This window comes from Erinaceus europaeus, chromosome 19 (assembly GCF_950295315.1).
Source record: "Erinaceus europaeus chromosome 19, mEriEur2.1, whole genome shotgun sequence".
Classification (NCBI taxonomy): Eukaryota; Metazoa; Chordata; class Mammalia; order Eulipotyphla; family Erinaceidae; genus Erinaceus; species Erinaceus europaeus.
In genome coordinates, this window is record NC_080180.1 from 8211630 (window position 1) to 8221186 (window position 9557).

General features: G+C 42.8%; 1 long non-coding RNA gene across 1 annotated transcript in view; it reads left to right on the forward strand.

Moving 5' to 3' along the window:
• LOC132534712 (uncharacterized) overlaps positions 1-9557 on the forward strand; it is a 390836-nt gene that overhangs the window by 275298 nt on the left and 105981 nt on the right. Inside the window, exon 2 of the long non-coding RNA XR_009546424.1 lies at positions 4595-4656. This is a non-coding gene — a long non-coding RNA (uncharacterized LOC132534712). The remainder of the gene's footprint in view (positions 1-4594; positions 4657-9557) is intronic.

Here is a 9557-nt window from a genome sequence, read left to right on the forward strand (position 1 = left end):
CTTAATGGCTGAAAAGCATTCAGATGTAAAGCAGAACAAATTGTTTAATAATCAGGAACCTAGAGGGAAGAATATAGCAGATGAGAATTGGAGTCTTCATGATAGAGGGACCTAGGAAAATCTATTTTAGGTTTATTCCAAGGGGTCCATGACTTTACTAATTTTTGCCTGAGTCCTACAGCCAATATGCAGGTGGGCTAAAGGTATTGTCTGGGGAGATGGTGTCAGAGTTGAAAATAGGACTAGAAAGCTGGATCAGGGAAGAGAGTAGCTCCCAAATATGGGAAAAGTATATAAATACCGTTAACTGTCGAGGCCCCATTTATCTGACCAGCTCTCTCAATTTCTCTGTGTCTTACTGAATAAAATGGAGGGGGAAAAAGGGGGGAATGGCTGCCAGGAGCAGTGGGTTTCTTGTGTGGCACTAAGCCCCAGGAATAACCCTAGAGGCAAGAAGAGAAAAGAAAAGAAAAGAAAAGAAAAGGAAAAAAGATGTCTTATGTTTGTAGGAGAGTGGTTTCCTAATTGCAAAGTGATTTCAAAGAACCACAGGAGACTGAGATGCATAATTATTCGCAGGCCCACCAGAGCACATATGTATACACCAGAGCATCAGCATATAACTGACTTAAACACAAAGGAAACATTCCCTTTGTTCATTATGTTTTTTTGGGGGGGGCATTTTTTTAAAATCAAGGACACAGAGAGAACATGTTTTCAGTTATTCTTTCCAGAGGATAACAGCTTTGAAATACTCTTTTCTTTCTTTCTTTCTTTCTTTCTTTCTTTCTTCCTTCCTTCCTTCCTTCCTTCCTTCCTTCCTTCCTTCCTTCCTTCCTTTCTCTCTTTCTTCCTGCCTTGATGATCTTGCTGGCTTTCTCTCCATATCAGGACCCTTACGGAGACAAAAGAGAAAGAAACATGAACTCAAGGGTGTTAAAAGTTCTGCAAGTCAAAGTGAGCAGATATTTGTGGTTTATTAATTAAGCATTGATAGTCTGAAATCAAAAGAGATGTTTTCAATAATTCATTCTTACTTTTTTTGCTGTGACTTCTGCTTATTCATCCAGCAGAAAGAGAATTGCATTCATTAACTGTGATCACGTCACCCTAACATGTCTAAACACTGATGCCAGTGCATGGACTAGCTGTGTGACATCAAATTTAGGCATTTTGGTGGCAAGGGGCCTTTCCTGGAGGAACTGGAGGAAAGAGGGAGAGGTCAGGAGACAGGTAGGAGAGGCGCAACTGGTTAACGCACATATTACCATGCACAAGGGCCAGGGTTTGAATGTCCGACCTTTATTTGCAGGGCAGGGGGGCTAGGTCGCAGGCATGGGGGGGACTTCATGGGCGATGAAGCAAGTTCTGCAGGTGTCTCTCTGTTCCTCTACTTTTCTATTTTCCCTTGCCCTTTCAATTTCTCTCTGTCCTATCAAATAAAGAGGAGCAAGAAGAAAAAAAAAGAAACAAAGAAAGAAAAGAAGGAAAATAAAAGAATGAAGAAGGAAGAAAAGGAAGGAAAAGGAAAGGAAAGGGAGGAAAAGCAGAGTTGGCAGGAGAAGTTGAATTGTTGTGCAGGCACTAGCCAAGACCATCTACAACCTGGGTGGCGATAAAAATGAGAAAATGAAGGGAGAGAAGTAAGGGAGGGAAAGAAGGAAGGAAGGAAAGAAGGAGATTGTCTCTGACACTGTCTCAGTCAGTTGGTTAGAGCTTGGATGCCTTGTCCCTAGGAAGCCAGGTGGGCCATCACAGCCTCACACATCACTCACAAGCACTGTGACACACACCTCTCCCCAAGGTGGGGTTCTGACCTTCTTCACACATACGCACTAACAAAAGTTCTACTTTTCTTCCATATACACTTATTTCTTTAGTAAAATAAGGGCTTTGGCTTTTATAGTGCCAAGACCTCAAGCTTTTGCTGTTTTACCACTCTTTTTTTTTTTGTAGTTTAGAAATAGAAGCAGAGAGAGAGAGAGAGAGAGAGAGAGAGAGAGAGAGAGAGAGAGAGAGAAACACCACAGCACTAGAGCTTCCCCCAATGATTTGGCATTTCCAGCATTGCCAAGGCCAGATCTATTCTGCTACTCCCTGCAAAAAAAAAAAAAAGTTTCTAAAAGTACTGTGTTCATTTTATATTTCAGAATAAGCCTGAGCTTATTTGAAGCCTGTTTTTTTCTCTTGACTTTGTGCATCTTTTGTATAATCATACTTGATCTTAATAGCCCTCCTTCCAACATTTGAACAGATCATTACAAATTCTGAGTTCATCATAAAGCTCCATGCCATTTGCATACATTGAAGTGTCTTCTTTTTTATTTCTTCCTCACAGGAATAATGTCTGGTTATATTAGCATAACTTTGATAGTGGCCCTCGAGTCAGCAATAATGTTATTTTCTTAATACTTATTTTGGGTGAGTCGGGCGGTAGTGCAGCGGGTTCAGTGCACGTGGCGCAATGTGCAAGGACCTGCATAAGGATCCTGGTTCAAGTCCCCGGTTCCCCACCTGCAGGGGAGTCGCTTCACAGGCGGTGAAGCAGGTCTGCAGGTGTCTATCTTTCTCTCCCCCTCTCTGTCTTCCCCTCCTCTCTCCACTTCTCTCTGTCCTATCCAACAACGACAACATCAGTAATGACTACAAAATAAAAATAAAACAATAAGGGCAAAAAAAAGGAATAAATAAAAATAGAATATAAAATAAATATTTACTGGATAGAAACAGAGAGAAATTGGAAGGAAAAGGAGAGAGGGACACCTGCCATACTGCTCTTCCCCTTGTGGAGTTTCCCCCCTGCAGGTGGGGGCTGGGGGCTTGACCCCGGTTCCTTATGCATTGTAATTGTGTACTCAACCAAATGTCCCACCCTCCACTACCCCCATCAATATTCTTAAGACTCTGAGAACATATGATCATAAAAATGTTTTCCTGGAGTGCTTATTATTATGTAAGTACTTGCCAGTTTTAACTAGTTGAGTTATGTGTTTTTCCTTGAATAAATTCAAGCAGATGTGTGGTCAGTGGTCTGCCAGTGTCATTTGCAGTGGTAAATGCTTAACATCTGGTTCTCTGTGGGATAGGGGTGCGAGTAGAGGCACAACATTTCTAGAATTCCCAGCGTTAACTCTCACACAGTGGTTAGTGTCAGGTTGCCAGCAGTGTATTACTGGACCAGAAGTAGGTGAGAGACTAGCACTCCCAGATCTGGACTAACAGTAACAATGGTACCTCCACCCAGTTCCTCTTCCTTGTATCTCCCCAGATCTTTCTCCAAAGCAGATGGCTCTGGACTCTAAGCTGGTTCACCTGGTCACCAGACATCAATATGTGTTTGCTATGGAGAAGCCTGTACGACTGTTTCTGATTTGTGTAGTTTTGAAACCCTGCACACTGACTTCTCATTAGAGAAGAGGATTTAGTTTTCAAACATGTCATCCTATTCTCTTTCCTTCTTCTTTCCTTTCATTGCTGTTGAGTGTTGATTAAAATAGGTTTTACTAAAGTCAAATTGATTTGTAACAAAACGTTACACCGAAAACTAAAAGTACATAAACAATACACACTGCGAACAAAGCAAAGCAGAATTACATTGCCAGGCTATGGCAGCAAGGGAGGAAGGTGCTGGGTGGTAACGTATGTAGTAGGAAGAGCAAGGCCCCCAGTTTAAGGCCCAGGTTCAAGCTCCCAGCCCCCTACCTGTAGGGTGATGTCTCACAATCGATAAAGCAAGTCTGCGGGTGTCTATCTTTCTCTCTCTCTTTCTACCCCTTCATATCTTCCCCTCCTCTCTCAATTTATCTCTGTCTTATCCTGGGAAAAAATGGCCTCTAGAAGGAGTGGATTTATAGTGTTGGCCCTGAACCCCAGCAATAATCCTAGAGGCAAAAAAAAAAAAAAAGGAAAAAGAAGAAAAAGCACAGAGGGAAAGGGTGAGGGGTTGGGGGTTGGAAAACTAGATGAAGGGAGTCAGACTTCTGCATCCAGGCAGTGCTATACCAAGTTTAGCACACCTGTTGCCATGCAAGAGGATCTGGGTCCAAGTCCCTGGTCCGCTCCAGCAAGAGAAGCTTCACGAGTAGGGATGCGGGTGTCTCTATTTCTCTCTCCCTCTCTATTTCCACCTCCTTTCTCAATTTCTCTCTGCCTTATCTAGTAAAGGAAGGAATAAAAATGAAGAGAGGGAGGAAGCGAGGAAGAAAAGAAGGTGACTGCCAGTAATGGTATGTTCATCATGGAAACAAGTCCCAGCAATGAACCTGGTGGCAATTAAGCAACAAAAGAAAGGAAGAAAGAAAAACAAAAACTGGATTTTGGATTTGGGGGGGAAATCATAGCATATTGTGAGGTGGAAAAACCAACCTGTTCCCCACAGGGCCTTTCAGAGGCTGAGCAAATAATCAAACAAGCAAGAGGGGGGTTGATAAGAGAAAAGTCAGGAGAAGTTGACTAATCATGTGCGTACGCAAGAGAGCCTAGAAGTTTTAAGTAGCTCTCCACGTGGTCCTAGACATGCTCTGAAACAGCTTCGTTTTAAAAATTCTCTTCTTTAAAATTTTAATCTCAACAAAGTGCTTTTTTCGGTTTACAGGAACAGAAAGTCAAGTTGAGCCTCTAACAATGGAAGTCACCTCTCAGAGAAATGCGTGACTAGTAAGTAGCCTTTGCAAATAGAGACATCCTAGAGGGTTTATAAAATGAGCATAAGTTAGTTTCAGTGGCACAGAAATGCAGTTGTATAACTCTAGAAATGATTGACAACTCGGATTCTCTGTATTATGAATTTAAAACTTGCAGAAAATGTATCTTTCTCACATACTGTGAAGGAAGCTGAGCTTGTAACATACAGAGAAGCCCAAATCTTGCAGTCAGTGAAGAACTGATTATTGGCCCCTAGGAAAAAGAGTTCCCCAGTTGGGAAAATTTCAGCAAATAGATTTTTCCCTTATTTTTAAGTTCGTGATTTAATATTGATGTGCAAAATTATGAGATAACAGGAGTATAATTCTACACTGTTCCTACCACCAGAGTTTTATGTCTTCAATCCCTCTACTGGAAACTGCAGTAGGCTGTGACCTAAGGTCACAGGTATGGGTTGACTTATTTCTATAACTATATGTATTTATTTATTTGCCCCCCTCCTTTTTTTCCTTTTCTTCCTTTCTAAGTCATACCTATATCTGTTGCTACTTTTGAGTGTTCTTCCTGCCCCCTCCAGGGCCTTGATGAAATTGAAGTTGTTTTTTTTTGCCAAGAAAGGTAAGACATTTTATTTTTACCTATAAAAAGGGTGCAAACAGACTCCTTTCCTCCCCAAATGGGGAAGAAGTATACTTGCAGATCACATTTTCCACCGTGAGCTAGGCATTGGCCTAGTCTGGGATAACGTCTCAACACCCATGTTCCATTTTCTCCAAAGTAGGCTACTTCCTCTGCAGAGGACTTTTCCCTAATGGTGTACAAATCCCTAACATTTCTTCTCCTCTGGGAGTATGAACCAAAAATATTTATGAGGCGAAGAAGGTGGGAGTCCTGGCTTCTGTAATTGCTTCTCTGCTGGCCATGGGTGTTGGCAGGTAGGTCCAAACCCACAGCCTGTTTCTGTCTTTCCCTCGTGGGGCAGGGCTCTGGGGAGGTGAGGTTTGAGGTTCTGGGACACATTGGTGAGGTCATCTGTCTAAGGAAGTCAGGTTGATATCATGGTAGCATCTGCAACTTGGTGGCTGGAAAGCATTAAGATGTAAAGCAAAACAAATTGTTTAATAATCAGGAACCTAGAGAGAAGAATATAGCAGACGAGAAGTGAGGTTCTGGGACACATTGGTGAGGTTGTTTGTCCAGGGAAGTCAGGATGGAATCATGTAAGGGCAAGAGACTGGCTTACTTAATGATGGCCTTTTTGGTCAATAACAGGCCACCCCGTCATCTGGGGCCACAGGCAAATAGGTTCTTAAAAACCTTTTGGGAGTTGGGTGGTAGTGCAGTGGGTTAAGTGCAAGTACCGGCATAAGGATCCCGGTTCGAGCCCCCGGCTCCCCACCTGTAGGGGAGTCGCTTCACAGGCGGTGACGCAGGTCTGCAGGTGTCTATCTTTCTCTCCCCCTCTCTGTCTTCCCCTCCTCTCTCCATTTCTCTCTGTCCTATCCAACAACGATGACATCAATAACAACAATAATAGTAACTACAACAACAATAAAAAACAAGGTCAACAAAAGGGGAAAATAAATTTTAAAAAATAAATTATATATATATTTCATATTTGGGAGGAGGGAAGGACCATGGCGTCAAAGCTTCCTTTAATTCTGTGGGCACCAGACTTGAATCAGAGCCCAGTTGGTACATGGCGAAGCAGTTCACTGTCCAATTGAGCTTTTATGACAATCACCCTTTTTCATTATTCCAGTTGAGTCAGTGTTGGTTTACTTGCCTGTATACATTCCTTCTTTGGAATGGGTACCCCCTCCTCTTTAAGGGAACACTCAGAGCCTATAGAAGCCCAGGATTCCTCTCTAGTACGAGTGGCATGGCATGTCCATAGAGATATAGATGGATGGCCGGGCAGTCTCGGTTGTTGGAAAGGAGCTTGTGTGTCTTAAATAGGTTTGGATCAGTTCAGCCCAGGTATCTTGTACCTGATGTTCCAAATTCTTGAAGTAGCTACCTGGAAATGTCTGGGTGCAGACTGGCTCATCTGGTGACATTTCCCCTTGCTGGCTTGACTTTTGAATTTTGTGTTGCTTGGCTTCATTCTCCCTGCCAGGATTCTGAGAACTCATATTCTCTTCAGCTTTTAAAAGTTGTCTCCACTCCATTCCCTCCATCCTTCTGGGTTTGTGTCTAGTTTTCCTTTTTTCAAAGTCTGTTTATTGTAACGTTAGTGGGGCTGGGGAGCACACTGTGATGAGATGTGCGTTCAGTCTGCCACCTCTGTGGAGCAGCCCTTCTCTGAACTTTGTGAACCTGTCTTCCTTCAGCTCAGAGCATGTTGCTGGTGAGCCCCTGTCCCCCTGCTAGCTGCTGATCACAGACTCCAGGAGTGCCTGTTCGCCACATCCCCAAGTTCCTGTCATTTCCACTTCACTGCCTTGCTTCTCTGTTGCGGTTTGTCATTGTAACCATGGTTACAGTTCCCCCTTGTTACTTACTCAAACTTCAGAGTGAGGATATAGAAAAGTAAGTCAGAGAATCCTTGAGTATCACATGCTTCCTTGTCTGGAGAAAGACTGGCATGGGAAGAGAAGACAGTGGAGCTTGGGTAGGAGAGGTGAGGAATGAGGCAAGAGAGGAGACAGCACACTTGGTGTTGACCCAGGAGAGTACCAGAATACCCCAGTTTCATGGGTGTAAATGCTGGCTGGTGGCTTTCTTTGGAGCTTAATTTAAAAAAAAAAAAGTCTCTGGCTGCTATATATTCACAGGTATCCTACTTATGCTTAAGGTAGAACAAAAATCTGTCCTTAATTATGAGGATTTGAAGAACTCTACAGAACATTATTTTGTTCTGTTTTATTATTCATTTTGATTGTGTTGTTTTTTATGAATATTTATTTATTTTCCATTTTGTTGCCCTTGTTGTTTAACATTGTTGTAGTTATTGATGCCGTTGTTGTTGGATAGGACAGAGAGAAATGGAGAGAGGAGTGGAAGACAGAGGGGGAGAGACAGATAGACACCTGAAGACCTGCTTCATCGCCTGTGAAGTGACTCCCCTGCAGGTGGGGAGCTGGGGGCTCGAACCGGGATCCTTAGCCAGTCCTTGCGCTTTGCTCCATGTGCGCTTAACCCGCTGCGCCACCGCCCGCCCACCCGACTCCCTTTGGTTGTGTTTTAAAAACAAAAGCAATCCTCAAGCTTTAAGAAAAATTCTAAATACTGACCAGCCAAGGCAGTGGCTCCATACTAGAGTGCATGTTTCTTATACACAAATTCCTGGGTTTGATCCCCAGCAATACATAAATATAATTCAGACAAATAGTTCTCAGTAACATTTTCCTATTCCAGTACTTCTGCAACTCCTGACCTCTCTTGAGCCCAGGAGGTTCAATGGAACCTCAGCAGCCTGGAGATTACCCAGTGGCATTCTTTATGCAGAATTTCACCATCAAGAACACAACCTGATAGATTCTATTCTTTTTAAAGAAAAAAAAGTGGGAGGGGCAGGTGGTTGCACACCTGATTAAACACACATGTTACAGTGTGCAAGGACCCAGGTTTGAGCCCCTAATCCCCACCTGCATGGGGAAAGCTTTGCAAATGCTGAAGCACGGCTGCAGGCGTCTCTCTGTCTCACTCCCTCTCTATCTCCTCCTTCCCTCTTGATTTCTGCCTGTCTCTATCCAATAACTAAAGATAATACAAAATAAATAAAATAAACAATAATGTACCTTTATTTTTAAATAAAAATAAGGTCCTTTATGGATAGGCCTTTATTTTTATTATTTTTTAATATATATATATATATATATATATATATATATATTTTTTTTTTACTTTTTATCTCTTAAGTCCCTTTAACTTTCTGTGCAGGAGCTAAGAGAATGAAGAGTAACATCTTGCTGTGTGCATATGTTTGTTTTCGCCTGGTAGATTAGTAAGTTTAGTTGTTTTCTGTTTGTGGTTTTGTTTTTAGATAGAGACAGAGAGGGAGGGGAAGGGAAGAGTGAGGGAGAGAGAGAGAGAGAGACAGAGAGAGAGACTACATACCAAAGCTTCCTTCCATGCAGTGGGGAAACTGTGCTTGAACTTGGGTCGCGCCCGTCGCAAAGCAGCACCATGTCCGACTGCGCTATTTCGCCCATGCTTGTAAGTTTAGCTTCCAGTGATCCTTTTTCTCAGGCCACTCACCCTGTGTCTGATCAGGGTTAACTCTCTCTGCATTTCCAGAAAATGGTGGGCCCAGGGTGTCCCATCCTGAACTCTACCATCTCTCTCCACACAGACCTTAAGCAAACTCCTATAGTCCCTGTCTGTTGAGCCCCGGTGCCAATTCTCTTGCCTCACCCTCTCCCACCACACATACTCTCTGTGTTTCCCCCCAACCCCTTCAAGTTCTACATAAATAGATCTGCTAGTGTCGGTCTGACTTTGCGAGAGGAGACAGACGACCAGGGACTCATGGTTGAGCTGTAGGCAGTATTTCCCCGGCTCCCCACCTGCAGGGGAGTCGCTTCACAGGCGGTGAAGCAGGTCTGCAGGTGTTTATCTTTCTCTCCCCCTCTCTGTCTTCCCCTCTCTCTCCATTTCTCTCTGTCCTATACAACAACAACAACATCGGCAACAACAACAATAATAACTACAAAAACAATAAAAAAAAAGACAACAAGGTCAACAAAAGGGAAAATAAATAAATAAAATTACAAAAAAAAAAGAAAACTCTCCCTAGATTGAATCTTTACTATGTTTTATTTGCAAGGATAAAATGCAGAGTGAGACCCACCATATCCTTAAAAATTCGTATTTTAAAAGATATTTTTAGTAGAGAGAGAGAGACCAGAGTGTCTCTCTGGCCATGCAATGCAGGGATCGAACTTGAGAGCACATGTTTGAGAGCAAGA